Source organism: Mesoplodon bidens (genome assembly GCF_964165515.1).
Source record: "Mesoplodon bidens genome assembly, contig: HAP1_SCAFFOLD_195, whole genome shotgun sequence".
Classification (NCBI taxonomy): domain Eukaryota; kingdom Metazoa; phylum Chordata; class Mammalia; order Artiodactyla; family Ziphiidae; genus Mesoplodon; species Mesoplodon bidens.
Window position 1 is genome coordinate 248,121 of NW_027671747.1, and position 16,905 is coordinate 265,025.

Below are 16,905 nucleotides of genomic sequence, written 5' to 3' on the forward strand. Positions count from 1 at the left end.
GGCTTGTAGACTATTATTTTATAATCTGCTTGCTATTTTGTAGTCTGCTTGGGATGATGGTGGTATGCTTTTTTTTTTTTTTTCGGTACACGGTCCTCTCACTCTTGTGGCCTCTCCCGTTGTGGAGCACAGGCTCCGGACACGCAGGCTCAGCGGCCATGGCTCAGGGGCCTAGCCGCTCCGCGGCATGTGGGATCTTCCCGGACCGGGGCACGAAGCCGTGTCCCCTGCATCGGCAGGCAGGCTCTCAACCACTGCGCCACCAGGGAAGCACGGTACACTTTTGTTTTATTTATGCAGTTGGCTCTCTTGCATTGATTTACATTTTATTGATAAAGCTCAACTGCTTTGGATTATGATGTGTTTACAAGGCTACACAGATCATCTGGAAGGGAAAATGAAGAAATACAAATGACAGAAAATGTTTTATAATAATAAAATTTTCTTGGCAAGCAGCAACCTTTTCTCAAAGTCAGTCTTTTAATATAATTTGCTTGCTTCATAAATATGGTTTTTCTTTGTTTTTTCATATCTTTATTGATTAGTAAGCATGTTAAATGACTTGGGAGGAATCTCACTCTCTTCAAGAAATAATTTGGAATTCTTGATGTAGAATGCTGACAATTCTCAAACATGGGTCAGGAAAATCAAAGTAATAGATGGAAAAGAAATCTCAATTTTAGCTGTTGATATAACTTTTCTTAAATTTAGGGGTTTTTTTATAATTGAAGTTACTAAAACAGATGGTGGAAGGTCCATCAAGATATTTATTTTATGTAATGAAAGCATTTTACTCTGCTGTATTGAATTCCATTCATTCTGGAATTTAGGAGCATTTACCTCTTTATGAAAGAGATGATTCAAAGTAGAAAATGACTGATGACCTTCGCTTCCAGTTTTCTTCTCAATAGACTTAGTCTCTCTTCTAATGCTTCTTGCATACTCAGTAATTGTATAAGTTTTAGAGAAAACTGCAGGTCTGGCTGAATATTAAGCACAGTACGATAAATAAAGCTTTTTGACTTTGCAGAATATTTTACATGTGTGTCCCATAGATTCATCAGAGATTCTAGTTTTGGATAAAGGCAAGTACATTTCAAGACAATACAACGTCCCTGTGTATGACATTGGCATTCGAATGAGAAGTGAATTTGGTTCAGGACGGTTCTTGGAATGCTTGGCATTTAGGTTATTTTAGGTCAACTCTTTGGGAAATTCAATTAGAGTGTTTATGGAATGGTTTTAGTGAGCTGAATGGTTGCCATGTCATGTCATAGATGGTCTAAAACATGACTCTTATTTCTAAACTAGTTGTGCTGGTCAGATAAGGCGTCTTACATGATGTATTTAATCCAAGATAATGATGGATGAATAAGAGGCAGATCATTCTCGAGGAAGTAATTTTGGTTTTGAGAGAGGCATTCTTAGGGAAATAGGCCTTGGTGTGTTCATTTAGAGCTGGGCAGGATTGAGTTCCGGAGAGAGGAGGGAAAGGATATTTGGGTAGGGGGAAGGGCATTGGCAGAGCCTCAGAGGCCTGAGGGTTCCTGGGGCCTTTGTGGGAATGGTGGGAAAGTTGGGTTGCAGTCAGCCTGTGGGTAGCCTGGACGTTGGGTAATGAGCGTGGCCATCAGTTGATGGGCGCCCTCTCTAGAGTGGTCTGTAACTTGCTTCCTCCCTGAGGAAGTGTGACACGCTTCTGCTAGCTGCAGTGTCTTCCCCACAGCTGTGCTGTCCATTGAGGAGAAGGGGGCCCGCTCTGCCATGGCTTCCTTACTCCTCAGGGTATGGCGTGTGAGTTATTTTAATAATGTATCAACCTGCCTTTTCTTTCTTTTGTCACGATGCATTTGCTTTCTAAAGTGGTCTTGTTTCCAGGATAATAATTGGGTTTCCACAGGGAAAATCATAATGTATGAGGCAAATTACTGACTAAAGGCAAATTCCTGACTTAAAAAATGAATCTCTAATATTTTTCTAGTAGTTCTTCTTTTGTTTCAATTTTTGTTTTGTTAGTTATGTAAAGAAACTTATGGATAGTAATTTCTGCTCAGGTGGATAGTGGTACTGTTTAGCACAGCTCATTGGTCTTATGAAATTTTACAAATGCAGTCTGATTCATTCCAGCCAAGTTAATTATGAGGTACATAATTTTTTTTCCCCAATGGAGACAAATGTAAAAGACAGAGATACAGAAATCATCTTCAGTTTAGATTGAAGCAATTTTAGTTACTACTGTTTGTTCCTGCTATTTGATCACAGTTTATTTTTATTTTTTGAAGCCTGTCTCTAATCAAATAAGATTTAATGTTTTAGAAGTAATAGAGGACCCTGACTAAACTGACAAGAAAAGTTAATTTAAGGACAAGAATTGATTTTTAAAAATATAAAAGTACATTTCATGACTTGATTTCCAGATGATCTGGTGGTATCCTTATGCGGTCGCAGAAGGAAGTCCACAGTGGGACGAGAATGATGCTTACAAATCAGCACCCTTATTATCTATTACTGAAGATGTCTTAGTCCAGGCCAGTCTGCCTACCACCTGTGTGGTACACTGTTGATTTCATTTTTCTTCCAGTATTTACTTTTGGTTCGGGACCAATTACCTAGCTGTGATGGGATTCTTCAGAAGTATCCTACATCTTGTACTTAGTGAACTAGCGATTGTCCTGTTTGCAGACATTCTTTCTGAGGCTCTACTCTTGCCTGGAAAACCTACATTTGCAGAAAGCGAAATGTATAGGTTTTCCTTTTAAATGTACTTATTTTTATTTATCTTTTATTTATTTTTGGCTGTGTTGGGTCTTCGTTTCTGTGCGAGGGCCTTCTCTAGTTGCGGCGAGCAGGGGCCACTCCTCATCGTGGTGCGTGGGCCTGTCACTGCCGGGGCCCCTCTTGTTGCGGAGCACAGGCTCCAGACGCGCAGGCTGAGTAGTTGTGGCTCACGGGCTTAGTTGCTCTGCAGCATGTGGGATCTTCCCGGACCAGGGCTCAAACCCGTGTCTCCTGCACTGGCAGACGGACTCTTAACCACTGCCCCACCAGTTATTGTTTTTTGAAAAAAATTATTTCCTCTTTTGTTTTTATGTGATGATGCCTTTATTTATTTATTTTTATTATTGTTTATATTTGGCTGTGTTGGGTCTTTGTTGCTGCGCGCGGGCTTTCTCTGGTTGTGGCAAGTGGGGGCTACTCTCTGTTGTGGTGCGTGGACTGCTGATTGTTGTGGTTTCTCTTGTTGCGGAGCACGGGCTCTAAGTGTGCGGGGTTCAGTAATTGCAGCAGCTGGGCTCAGTAGTTGTGGCACACAGGCCCTAGAGTGCGTGGGCTTCAGTAGTTGCGGCGTGTGGCCTCAGCAGTTGTGGCTCGCGGGCTCTAGAGCGCAGGCTCAGTAGTTGTGACGTACGGGCTTAGTTGCTCTGCGGCATGTGGGATCTTCCCAGACCAGGGCTGGAACCCGTGTCCCCTGCATTGGCAGACGGATTCTTAACCACTGCACCACCAGGAAAGTCCCAGACTTTCCTTTTCTGAATGACAATTTTGAAGAGTCCTGGTTCACGTATTTCATAGACTGTCCCTCAGCTTGGGTTTGTGTGATGTTCTCCTCGTGACTGGAAGGGAGTTAGGGTTTTGGGGAAGGAGATGTTTACTTTTAATATTTTCTTTCATCTCTATCTCTTGGCTTTTTATATAAGATATTCAATGCATTTAGATATATATTTAAAAAAGCAGGCTTGTAGACTATTATTTTATAATCTGCTTGCTATTTTGTAGTCTGCTTGGGATGATGGTGGTATGCTTTTTTTTTTTTTTTCGGTACACGGTCCTCTCACTCTTGTGGCCTCTCCCGTTGTGGAGCACAGGCTCCGGACACGCAGGCTCAGCGGCCATGGCTCAGGGGCCTAGCCGCTCCGCGGCATGTGGGATCTTCCCGGACCGGGGCACGAAGCCGTGTCCCCTGCATCGGCAGGCAGGCTCTCAACCACTGCGCCACCAGGGAAGCACGGTACACTTTTGTTTTATTTATGCAGTTGGCTCTCTTGCATTGATTTACATTTTATTGATAAAGCTCAACTGCTTTGGATTATGATGTCTTTACAAGGCTACACAGATCATCTGGAAGGGAAAATGAAGAAATACAAATGACAGAAAATGTTTTATAATAATAAAATTTTCTTGGCAAGCAGCAACCTTTTCTCAAAGTCAGTCTTTTAATATAATTTGCTTGCTTCATAAATATGGTTTTTCTTTGTTTTTTCATATCTTTATTGATTAGTAAGCATGTTAAATGACTTGGGAGGAATCTCACTCTCTTCAAGAAATAATTTGGAATTCTTGATGTAGAATGCTGACAATTCTCAAACATGGGTCAGGAAAATCAAAGTAATAGATGGAAAAGAAATCTCAATTTTAGCTGTTGATATAACTTTTCTTAAATTTAGGGGTTTTTTTATAATTGAAGTTACTAAAACAGATGGTGGAAGGTCCATCAAGATATTTATTTTATGTAATGAAAGCATTTTACTCTGCTGTATTGAATTCCATTCATTCTGGAATTTAGGAGCATTTACCTCTTTATGAAAGAGATGATTCAAAGTAGAAAATGACTGATGACCTTCGCTTCCAGTTTTCTTCTCAATAGACTTAGTCTCTCTTCTAATGCTTCTTGCATACTCAGTAATTGTATGAGTTTTAGAGAAAACTGCAGGTCTGGCTGAATATTAAGCACAGTACGATAAATAAAGCTTTTTGACTTTGCAGAATATTTTACATGTGTGTCCCATTGATTCATCAGAGATTCTAGTTTTGGATAAAGGCAAGTACATTTCAAGACAATACAACGTCCCTGTGTATGACATTGGCATTCGAATGAGAAGTGAATTTGGTTCAGGACGGTTCTTGGAATGCTTGGCATTTAGGTTATTTTAGATCAACTCTTTGGGAAATTCAATTAGAGTGTTTATGGAATGGTTTTAGTGAGCTGAATGGTTGCCATGTCATGTCATAGATGGTCTAAAACATGACTCTTATTTCTAAACTAGTTGTGTTGGTCAGATAAGGCGTCTTACATGATGTATTTAATCCAAGATAATGATGGATGAATAAGAGGCAGATCATTCTCGAGGAAGTAATTTTGGTTTTGAGAGAGGCATTCTTAGGGAAATAGGCCTTGGTGTGTTCATTTAGAGCTGGGCAGGATTGAGTTCCGGAGAGAGGAGGGAAAGGATATTTGGGTAGGGGGAAGGGCATTGGCAGAGCCTCAGAGGCCTGAGGGTTCCTGGGGCCTTTGTGGGAATGGTGGGAAAGTTGGGTTGCAGTCAGCCTGTGGGTAGCCTGGACGTTGGGTAATGAGCGTGGCCATCAGTTGATGGGCGCCCTCTCTAGAGTGGTCTGTAACTTGCTTCCTCCCTGAGGAAGTGTGACACGCTTCTGCTAGCTGCAGTGTCTTCCCCACAGCTGTGCTGTCCATTGAGGAGAAGGGGGCCCGCTCTGCCATGGCTTCCTTACTCCTCAGGGTATGGCGTGTGAGTTATTTTAATAATGTATCAACCTGCCTTTTCTTTCTTTTGTCACGATGCATTTGCTTTCTAAAGTGGTCTTGTTTCCAGGATAATAATTGGGTTTCCACAGGGAAAATCATAATGTATGAGGCAAATTACTGACTAAAGGCAAATTCCTGACTTAAAAAATGAATCTCTAATATTTTTCTAGTAGTTCTTCTTTTGTTTCAATTTTTGTTTTGTTAGTTATGTAAAGAAACTTATGGATAGTAATTTCTGCTCAGGTGGATAGTGGTACTGTTTAGCACAGCTCATTGGTCTTATGAAATTTTACAAATGCAGTCTGATTCATTCCAGCCAAGTTAATTATGAGGTACATAATTTTTTTTCCCCAATGGAGACAAATGTAAAAGACAGAGATACAGAAATCATCTTCAGTTTAGATTGAAGCAATTTTAGTTACTACTGTTTGTTCCTGCTATTTGATCACAGTTTATTTTTATTTTTTGAAGCCTGTCTCTAATCAAATAAGATTTAATGTTTTAGAAGTAATAGAGGACCCTGACTAAACTGACAAGAAAAGTTAATTTAAGGACAAGAATTGATTTTTAAAAATATAAAAGTACATTTCATGACTTGATTTCCAGATGATCTGGTGGTATCCTTATGCGGTCGCAGAAGGAAGTCCACAGTGGGACGAGAATGATGCTTACAAATCAGCACCCTTATTATCTATTACTGAAGATGTCTTAGTCCAGGCCAGTCTGCCTACCACCTGTGTGGTACACTGTTGATTTCATTTTTCTTCCAGTATTTACTTTTGGTTCGGGACCAATTACCTAGCTGTGATGGGATTCTTCAGAAGTATCCTACATCTTGTACTTAGTGAACTAGCGATTGTCCTGTTTGCAGACATTCTTTCTGAGGCTCTACTCTTGCCTGGAAAACCTACATTTGCAGAAAGGGAAATGTATAGGTTTTCCTTTTAAATGTACTTATTTTTCTTTATTTTTTATTCATTTTTGGCTGTGTTGGGTCTTCGTTTCTGTGCGAGGGCCTTCTCTAGTTGCGGCGAGCAGGGGCCACTCCTCATCGTGGTGCGTGGGCCTGTCACTGCCGGGGCCCCTCTTGTTGCGGAGCACAGGCTCCAGACGCGCAGGCTGAGTAGTTGTGGCTCACGGGCTTAGTTGCTCTGCAGCATGTGGGATCTTCCCGGACCAGGGCTCAAACCTGTGTCTCCTGCACTGGCAGACGGACTCTTAACCACTGCCCCACCAGTTATTGTTTTTTGAAAAAATTATTTCCTCTTTTGTTTTTATGTGATGATGCCTTTATTTATTTATTTTTATTATTGTTTATATTTGGCTGTGTTGGGTCTTTGTTGCTGCGCGCGGGCTTTCTCTGGTTGTGGCAAGTGGGGGCTACTCTCTGTTGTGGTGCGTGGACTGCTGATTGTTGTGGTTTCTCTTGTTGCGGAGCACGGGCTCTAAGTGTGCGGGCTTCAGTAATTGCAGCAGCTGGGCTCAGTAGTTGCGGCACACAGGCCCTAGAGTGCGTGGGCTTCAGTAGTTGCGGCGTGTGGCCTCAGCAGTTGTGGCTCGCGGGCTCTAGAGCGCAGGCTCAGTAGTTGTGAGGTACGGGCTTAGTTGCTCTGCGGCATGTGGGATCTTCCCAGACCAGGGCTGGAACCCGTGTCCCCTGCATTGGCAGACGGATTCTTAACCACTGCACCACCAGGAAAGTCCCAGACTTTCCTTTTCTGAATGACAATTTTGAAGAGTCCTGGTTCACGTATTTCATAGACTGTCCCTCAGCTTGGGTTTGTGTGATGTTCTCCTCGTGACTGGAAGGGAGTTAGGGTTTTGGGGAAGGAGATGTTTACTTTTAATATTTTCTTTCATCTCTATCTCTTGGCTTTTTATATAAGATATTCAATGCATTTAGATATATATTTAAAAAAGCAGGCTTGTAGACTATTATTTTATAATCTGCTTGCTATTTTGTAGTCTGCTTGGGATGATGGTGGTATGCTTTTTTTTTTTTTTTCGGTACACGGTCCTCTCACTCTTGTGGCCTCTCCCGTTGTGGAGCACAGGCTCCGGACACGCAGGCTCAGCGGCCATGGCTCAGGGGCCTAGCCGCTCCGCGGCATGTGGGATCTTCCCGGACCGGGGCACGAAGCCGTGTCCCCTGCATCGGCAGGCAGGCTCTCAACCACTGCGCCACCAGGGAAGCACGGTACACTTTTGTTTTATTTATGCAGTTGGCTCTCTTGCATTGATTTACATTTTATTGATAAAGCTCAACTGCTTTGGATTATGATGTGTTTACAAGGCTACACAGATCATCTGGAAGGGAAAATGAAGAAATACAAATGACAGAAAATGTTTTATAATAATAAAATTTTCTTGGCAAGCAGCAACCTTTTCTCAAAGTCAGTCTTTTAATATAATTTGCTTGCTTCATAAATATGGTTTTTCTTTGTTTTTTCATATCTTTATTGATTAGTAAGCATGTTAAATGACTTGGGAGGAATCTCACTCTCTTCAAGAAATAATTTGGAATTCTTGATGTAGAATGCTGACAATTCTCAAACATGGGTCAGGAAAATCAAAGTAATAGATGGAAAAGAAATCTCAATTTTAGCTGTTGATATAACTTTTCTTAAATTTAGGGGTTTTTTTATAATTGAAGTTACTAAAACAGATGGTGGAAGGTCCATCAAGATATTTATTTTATGTAATGAAAGCATTTTACTCTGCTGTATTGAATTCCATTCATTCTGGAATTTAGGAGCATTTACCTCTTTATGAAAGAGATGATTCAAAGTAGAAAATGACTGATGACCTTCGCTTCCAGTTTTCTTCTCAATAGACTTAGTCTCTCTTCTAATGCTTCTTGCATACTCAGTAATTGTATAAGTTTTAGAGAAAACTGCAGGTCTGGCTGAATATTAAGCACAGTACGATAAATAAAGCTTTTTGACTTTGCAGAATATTTTACATGTGTGTCCCATAGATTCATCAGAGATTCTAGTTTTGGATAAAGGCAAGTACATTTCAAGACAATACAACGTCCCTGTGTATGACATTGGCATTCGAATGAGAAGTGAATTTGGTTCAGGACGGTTCTTGGAATGCTTGGCATTTAGGTTATTTTAGGTCAACTCTTTGGGAAATTCAATTAGAGTGTTTATGGAATGGTTTTAGTGAGCTGAATGGTTGCCATGTCATGTCATAGATGGTCTAAAACATGACTCTTATTTCTAAACTAGTTGTGCTGGTCAGATAAGGCGTCTTACATGATGTATTTAATCCAAGATAATGATGGATGAATAAGAGGCAGATCATTCTCGAGGAAGTAATTTTGGTTTTGAGAGAGGCATTCTTAGGGAAATAGGCCTTGGTGTGTTCATTTAGAGCTGGGCAGGATTGAGTTCCGGAGAGAGGAGGGAAAGGATATTTGGGTAGGGGGAAGGGCATTGGCAGAGCCTCAGAGGCCTGAGGGTTCCTGGGGCCTTTGTGGGAATGGTGGGAAAGTTGGGTTGCAGTCAGCCTGTGGGTAGCCTGGACGTTGGGTAATGAGCGTGGCCATCAGTTGATGGGCGCCCTCTCTAGAGTGGTCTGTAACTTGCTTCCTCCCTGAGGAAGTGTGACACGCTTCTGCTAGCTGCAGTGTCTTCCCCACAGCTGTGCTGTCCATTGAGGAGAAGGGGGCCCGCTCTGCCATGGCTTCCTTACTCCTCAGGGTATGGCGTGTGAGTTATTTTAATAATGTATCAACCTGCCTTTTCTTTCTTTTGTCACGATGCATTTGCTTTCTAAAGTGGTCTTGTTTCCAGGATAATAATTGGGTTTCCACAGGGAAAATCATAATGTATGAGGCAAATTACTGACTAAAGGCAAATTCCTGACTTAAAAAATGAATCTCTAATATTTTTCTAGTAGTTCTTCTTTTGTTTCAATTTTTGTTTTGTTAGTTATGTAAAGAAACTTATGGATAGTAATTTCTGCTCAGGTGGATAGTGGTACTGTTTAGCACAGCTCATTGGTCTTATGAAATTTTACAAATGCAGTCTGATTCATTCCAGCCAAGTTAATTATGAGGTACATAATTTTTTTTCCCCAATGGAGACAAATGTAAAAGACAGAGATACAGAAATCATCTTCAGTTTAGATTGAAGCAATTTTAGTTACTACTGTTTGTTCCTGCTATTTGATCACAGTTTATTTTTATTTTTTGAAGCCTGTCTCTAATCAAATAAGATTTAATGTTTTAGAAGTAATAGAGGACCCTGACTAAACTGACAAGAAAAGTTAATTTAAGGACAAGAATTGATTTTTAAAAATATAAAAGTACATTTCATGACTTGATTTCCAGATGATCTGGTGGTATCCTTATGCGGTCGCAGAAGGAAGTCCACAGTGGGACGAGAATGATGCTTACAAATCAGCACCCTTATTATCTATTACTGAAGATGTCTTAGTCCAGGCCAGTCTGCCTACCACCTGTGTGGTACACTGTTGATTTCATTTTTCTTCCAGTATTTACTTTTGGTTCGGGACCAATTACCTAGCTGTGATGGGATTCTTCAGAAGTATCCTACATCTTGTACTTAGTGAACTAGCGATTGTCCTGTTTGCAGACATTCTTTCTGAGGCTCTACTCTTGCCTGGAAAACCTACATTTGCAGAAAGCGAAATGTATAGGTTTTCCTTTTAAATGTACTTATTTTTATTTATCTTTTATTTATTTTTGGCTGTGTTGGGTCTTCGTTTCTGTGCGAGGGCCTTCTCTAGTTGCGGCGAGCAGGGGCCACTCCTCATCGTGGTGCGTGGGCCTGTCACTGCCGGGGCCCCTCTTGTTGCGGAGCACAGGCTCCAGACGCGCAGGCTGAGTAGTTGTGGCTCACGGGCTTAGTTGCTCTGCAGCATGTGGGATCTTCCCGGACCAGGGCTCAAACCCGTGTCTCCTGCACTGGCAGACGGACTCTTAACCACTGCCCCACCAGTTATTGTTTTTTGAAAAAAATTATTTCCTCTTTTGTTTTTATGTGATGATGCCTTTATTTATTTATTTTTATTATTGTTTATATTTGGCTGTGTTGGGTCTTTGTTGCTGCGCGCGGGCTTTCTCTGGTTGTGGCAAGTGGGGGCTACTCTCTGTTGTGGTGCGTGGACTGCTGATTGTTGTGGTTTCTCTTGTTGCGGAGCACGGGCTCTAAGTGTGCGGGGTTCAGTAATTGCAGCAGCTGGGCTCAGTAGTTGTGGCACACAGGCCCTAGAGTGCGTGGGCTTCAGTAGTTGCGGCGTGTGGCCTCAGCAGTTGTGGCTCGCGGGCTCTAGAGCGCAGGCTCAGTAGTTGTGACGTACGGGCTTAGTTGCTCTGCGGCATGTGGGATCTTCCCAGACCAGGGCTGGAACCCGTGTCCCCTGCATTGGCAGACGGATTCTTAACCACTGCACCACCAGGAAAGTCCCAGACTTTCCTTTTCTGAATGACAATTTTGAAGAGTCCTGGTTCACGTATTTCATAGACTGTCCCTCAGCTTGGGTTTGTGTGATGTTCTCCTCGTGACTGGAAGGGAGTTAGGGTTTTGGGGAAGGAGATGTTTACTTTTAATATTTTGTTTCATCTCTATCTCTTGGCTTTTTATATAAGATATTCAATGCATTTAGATATATATTTAAAAAAGCAGGCTTGTAGACTATTATTTTATAATCTGCTTGCTATTTTGTAGTCTGCTTGGGATGATGGTGGTATGCTTTTTTTTTTTTTTTCGGTACACGGTCCTCTCACTCTTGTGGCCTCTCCCGTTGTGGAGCACAGGCTCCGGACACGCAGGCTCAGCGGCCATGGCTCAGGGGCCTAGCCGCTCCGCGGCATGTGGGATCTTCCCGGACCGGGGCACGAAGCCGTGTCCCCTGCATCGGCAGGCAGGCTCTCAACCACTGCGCCACCAGGGAAGCACGGTACACTTTTGTTTTATTTATGCAGTTGGCTCTCTTGCATTGATTTACATTTTATTGATAAAGCTCAACTGCTTTGGATTATGATGTCTTTACAAGGCTACACAGATCATCTGGAAGGGAAAATGAAGAAATACAAATGACAGAAAATGTTTTATAATAATAAAATTTTCTTGGCAAGCAGCAACCTTTTCTCAAAGTCAGTCTTTTAATATAATTTGCTTGCTTCATAAATATGGTTTTTCTTTGTTTTTTCATATCTTTATTGATTAGTAAGCATGTTAAATGACTTGGGAGGAATCTCACTCTCTTCAAGAAATAATTTGGAATTCTTGATGTAGAATGCTGACAATTCTCAAACATGGGTCAGGAAAATCAAAGTAATAGATGGAAAAGAAATCTCAATTTTAGCTGTTGATATAACTTTTCTTAAATTTAGGGGTTTTTTTATAATTGAAGTTACTAAAACAGATGGTGGAAGGTCCATCAAGATATTTATTTTATGTAATGAAAGCATTTTACTCTGCTGTATTGAATTCCATTCATTCTGGAATTTAGGAGCATTTACCTCTTTATGAAAGAGATGATTCAAAGTAGAAAATGACTGATGACCTTCGCTTCCAGTTTTCTTCTCAATAGACTTAGTCTCTCTTCTAATGCTTCTTGCATACTCAGTAATTGTATGAGTTTTAGAGAAAACTGCAGGTCTGGCTGAATATTAAGCACAGTACGATAAATAAAGCTTTTTGACTTTGCAGAATATTTTACATGTGTGTCCCATTGATTCATCAGAGATTCTAGTTTTGGATAAAGGCAAGTACATTTCAAGACAATACAACGTCCCTGTGTATGACATTGGCATTCGAATGAGAAGTGAATTTGGTTCAGGACGGTTCTTGGAATGCTTGGCATTTAGGTTATTTTAGATCAACTCTTTGGGAAATTCAATTAGAGTGTTTATGGAATGGTTTTAGTGAGCTGAATGGTTGCCATGTCATGTCATAGATGGTCTAAAACATGACTCTTATTTCTAAACTAGTTGTGTTGGTCAGATAAGGCGTCTTACATGATGTATTTAATCCAAGATAATGATGGATGAATAAGAGGCAGATCATTCTCGAGGAAGTAATTTTGGTTTTGAGAGAGGCATTCTTAGGGAAATAGGCCTTGGTGTGTTCATTTAGAGCTGGGCAGGATTGAGTTCCGGAGAGAGGAGGGAAAGGATATTTGGGTAGGGGGAAGGGCATTGGCAGAGCCTCAGAGGCCTGAGGGTTCCTGGGGCCTTTGTGGGAATGGTGGGAAAGTTGGGTTGCAGTCAGCCTGTGGGTAGCCTGGACGTTGGGTAATGAGCGTGGCCATCAGTTGATGGGCGCCCTCTCTAGAGTGGTCTGTAACTTGCTTCCTCCCTGAGGAAGTGTGACACGCTTCTGCTAGCTGCAGTGTCTTCCCCACAGCTGTGCTGTCCATTGAGGAGAAGGGGGCCCGCTCTGCCATGGCTTCCTTACTCCTCAGGGTATGGCGTGTGAGTTATTTTAATAATGTATCAACCTGCCTTTTCTTTCTTTTGTCACGATGCATTTGCTTTCTAAAGTGGTCTTGTTTCCAGGATAATAATTGGGTTTCCACAGGGAAAATCATAATGTATGAGGCAAATTACTGACTAAAGGCAAATTCCTGACTTAAAAAATGAATCTCTAATATTTTTCTAGTAGTTCTTCTTTTGTTTCAATTTTTGTTTTGTTAGTTATGTAAAGAAACTTATGGATAGTAATTTCTGCTCAGGTGGATAGTGGTACTGTTTAGCACAGCTCATTGGTCTTATGAAATTTTACAAATGCAGTCTGATTCATTCCAGCCAAGTTAATTATGAGGTACATAATTTTTTTTCCCCAATGGAGACAAATGTAAAAGACAGAGATACAGAAATCATCTTCAGTTTAGATTGAAGCAATTTTAGTTACTACTGTTTGTTCCTGCTATTTGATCACAGTTTATTTTTATTTTTTGAAGCCTGTCTCTAATCAAATAAGATTTAATGTTTTAGAAGTAATAGAGGACCCTGACTAAACTGACAAGAAAAGTTAATTTAAGGACAAGAATTGATTTTTAAAAATATAAAAGTACATTTCATGACTTGATTTCCAGATGATCTGGTGGTATCCTTATGCGGTCGCAGAAGGAAGTCCACAGTGGGACGAGAATGATGCTTACAAATCAGCACCCTTATTATCTATTACTGAAGATGTCTTAGTCCAGGCCAGTCTGCCTACCACCTGTGTGGTACACTGTTGATTTCATTTTTCTTCCAGTATTTACTTTTGGTTCGGGACCAATTACCTAGCTGTGATGGGATTCTTCAGAAGTATCCTACATCTTGTACTTAGTGAACTAGCGATTGTCCTGTTTGCAGACATTCTTTCTGAGGCTCTACTCTTGCCTGGAAAACCTACATTTGCAGAAAGCGAAATGTATAGGTTTTCCTTTTAAATGTACTTATTTTTATTTATCTTTTATTTATTTTTGGCTGTGTTGGGTCTTCGTTTCTGTGTGAGGGCCTTCTCTAGTTGCGGCGAGCAGGGGCCACTCCTCATCGTGGTGCGTGGGCCTGTCACTGCCGGGGCCTCTCTTGTTGCAGAGCACAGGCTCCAGACGCGCAGGCTGAGTAGTTGTGGCTCACGGGCTTAGTTGCTCTGCAGCATGTGGGATCTTCCCGGACCAGGGCTCAAACCCGTGTCTCCTGCACTGGCAGACGGACTCTTAACCACTGCCCCACCAGTTATTGTTTTTTGAAAAAAATTATTTCCTCTTTTGTTTTTATGTGATGATGCCTTTATTTATTTATTTTTATTATTGTTTATATTTGGCTGTGTTGGGTCTTTGTTGCTGCGCGCGGGCTTTCTCTGGTTGTGGCAGGTGGGGGCTACTCTCTGTTGTGGTGCGTGGACTGCTGATTGTTGTGGTTTCTCTTGTTGCGGAGCACGGGCTCTAAGTGTGCGGGCTTCAGTAATTGCAGCAGCTGGGCTCAGTAGTTGCGGCACACAGGCCCTAGAGTGCGTGGGCTTCAGTAGTTGCGGCGTGTGGCCTCAGCAGTTGTGGCTCGCGGGCTCTAGAGCGCAGGCTCAGTAGTTGTGAGGTACGGGCTTAGTTGCTCTGCGGCATGTGGGATCTTCCCAGACCAGGGCTGGAACCCGTGTCCCCTGCATTGGCAGACGGATTCTTAACCACTGCACCACCAGGAAAGTCCCAGACTTTCCTTTTCTGAATGACAATTTTGAAGAGTCCTGGTTCACGTATTTCATAGACTGTCCCTCAGCTTGGGTTTGTGTGATGTTCTCCTCGTGACTGGAAGGGAGTTAGGGTTTTGGGGAAGGAGATGTTTACTTTTAATATTTTGTTTCATCTCTATCTCTTGGCTTTTTATATAAGATATTCAATGCATTTAGATATATATTTAAAAAAGCAGGCTTGTAGACTATTATTTTATAATCTGCTTGCTATTTTGTAGTCTGCTTGGGATGATGGTGGTATGCTTTTTTTTTTTTTTTCGGTACACGGTCCTCTCACTCTTGTGGCCTCTCCCGTTGTGGAGCACAGGCTCCGGACACGCAGGCTCAGCGGCCATGGCTCAGGGGCCTAGCCGCTCCGCGGCATGTGGGATCTTCCCGGACCGGGGCACGAAGCCGTGTCCCCTGCATCGGCAGGCAGGCTCTCAACCACTGCGCCACCAGGGAAGCACGGTACACTTTTGTTTTATTTATGCAGTTGGCTCTCTTGCATTGATTTACATTTTATTGATAAAGCTCAACTGCTTTGGATTATGATGTGTTTACAAGGCTACACAGATCATCTGGAAGGGAAAATGAAGAAATACAAATGACAGAAAATGTTTTATAATAATAAAATTTTCTTGGCAAGCAGCAACCTTTTCTCAAAGTCAGTCTTTTAATATAATTTGCTTGCTTCATAAATATGGTTTTTCTTTGTTTTTTCATATCTTTATTGATTAGTAAGCATGTTAAATGACTTGGGAGGAATCTCACTCTCTTCAAGAAATAATTTGGAATTCTTGATGTAGAATGCTGACAATTCTCAAACATGGGTCAGGAAAATCAAAGTAATAGATGGAAAAGAAATCTCAATTTTAGCTGTTGATATAACTTTTCTTAAATTTAGGGGTTTTTTTATAATTGAAGTTACTAAAACAGATGGTGGAAGGTCCATCAAGATATTTATTTTATGTAATGAAAGCATTTTACTCTGCTGTATTGAATTCCATTCATTCTGGAATTTAGGAGCATTTACCTCTTTATGAAAGAGATGATTCAAAGTAGAAAATGACTGATGACCTTCGCTTCCAGTTTTCTTCTCAATAGACTTAGTCTCTCTTCTAATGCTTCTTGCATACTCAGTAATTGTATGAGTTTTAGAGAAAACTGCAGGTCTGGCTGAATATTAAGCACAGTACGATAAATAAAGCTTTTTGACTTTGCAGAATATTTTACATGTGTGTCCCATAGATTCATCAGAGATTCTAGTTTTGGATAAAGGCAAGTACATTTCAAGACAATACAACGTCCCTGTGTATGACATTGGCATTCGAATGAGAAGTGAATTTGGTTCAGGACGGTTCTTGGAATGCTTGGCATTTAGGTTATTTTAGGTCAACTCTTTGGGAAATTCAATTAGAGTGTTTATGGAATGGTTTTAGTGAGCTGAATGGTTGCCATGTCATGTCATAGATGGTCTAAAACATGACTCTTATTTCTAAACTAGTTGTGCTGGTCAGATAAGGCGTCTTACATGATGTATTTAATCCAAGATAATGATGGATGAATAAGAGGCAGATCATTCTCGAGGAAGTAATTTTGGTTTTGAGAGAGGCATTCTTAGGGAAATAGGCCTTGGTGTGTTCATTTAGAGCTGGGCAGGATTGAGTTCCGGAGAGAGGAGGGAAAGGATATTTGGGTAGGGGGAAGGGCATTGGCAGAGCCTCAGAGGCCTGAGGGTTCCTGGGGCCTTTTTGGGAATGGTGGGAAAGTTGGGTTGCAGTCAGCCTGTGGGTAGCCTGGACGTTGGGTAATGAGCGTGGCCATCAGTTGATGGGCACCCTCTCTAGAGTGGTCTGTAACTTGCTTCCTCCCTGAGGAAGTGTGACACGCTTCTGCTAGCTGCAGTGTCTTCCCCACAGCTGTGCTGTCCATTGAGGAGAAGGGGGCCCGCTCTGCCATGGCTTCCTTACTCCTCAGGGTATGGCGTGTGAGTTATTTTAATAATGTATCAACCTGCCTTTTCTTTCTTTTGTCACGATGCATTTGCTTTCTAAAGTGGTCTTGTTTCCAGGATAATAATTGGGTTTCCACAGGGAAAATCATAATGTATGAGGCAAATTACTGACTAAAGGCAAATTCCTGACTTAAAAAATGAATCTCTAA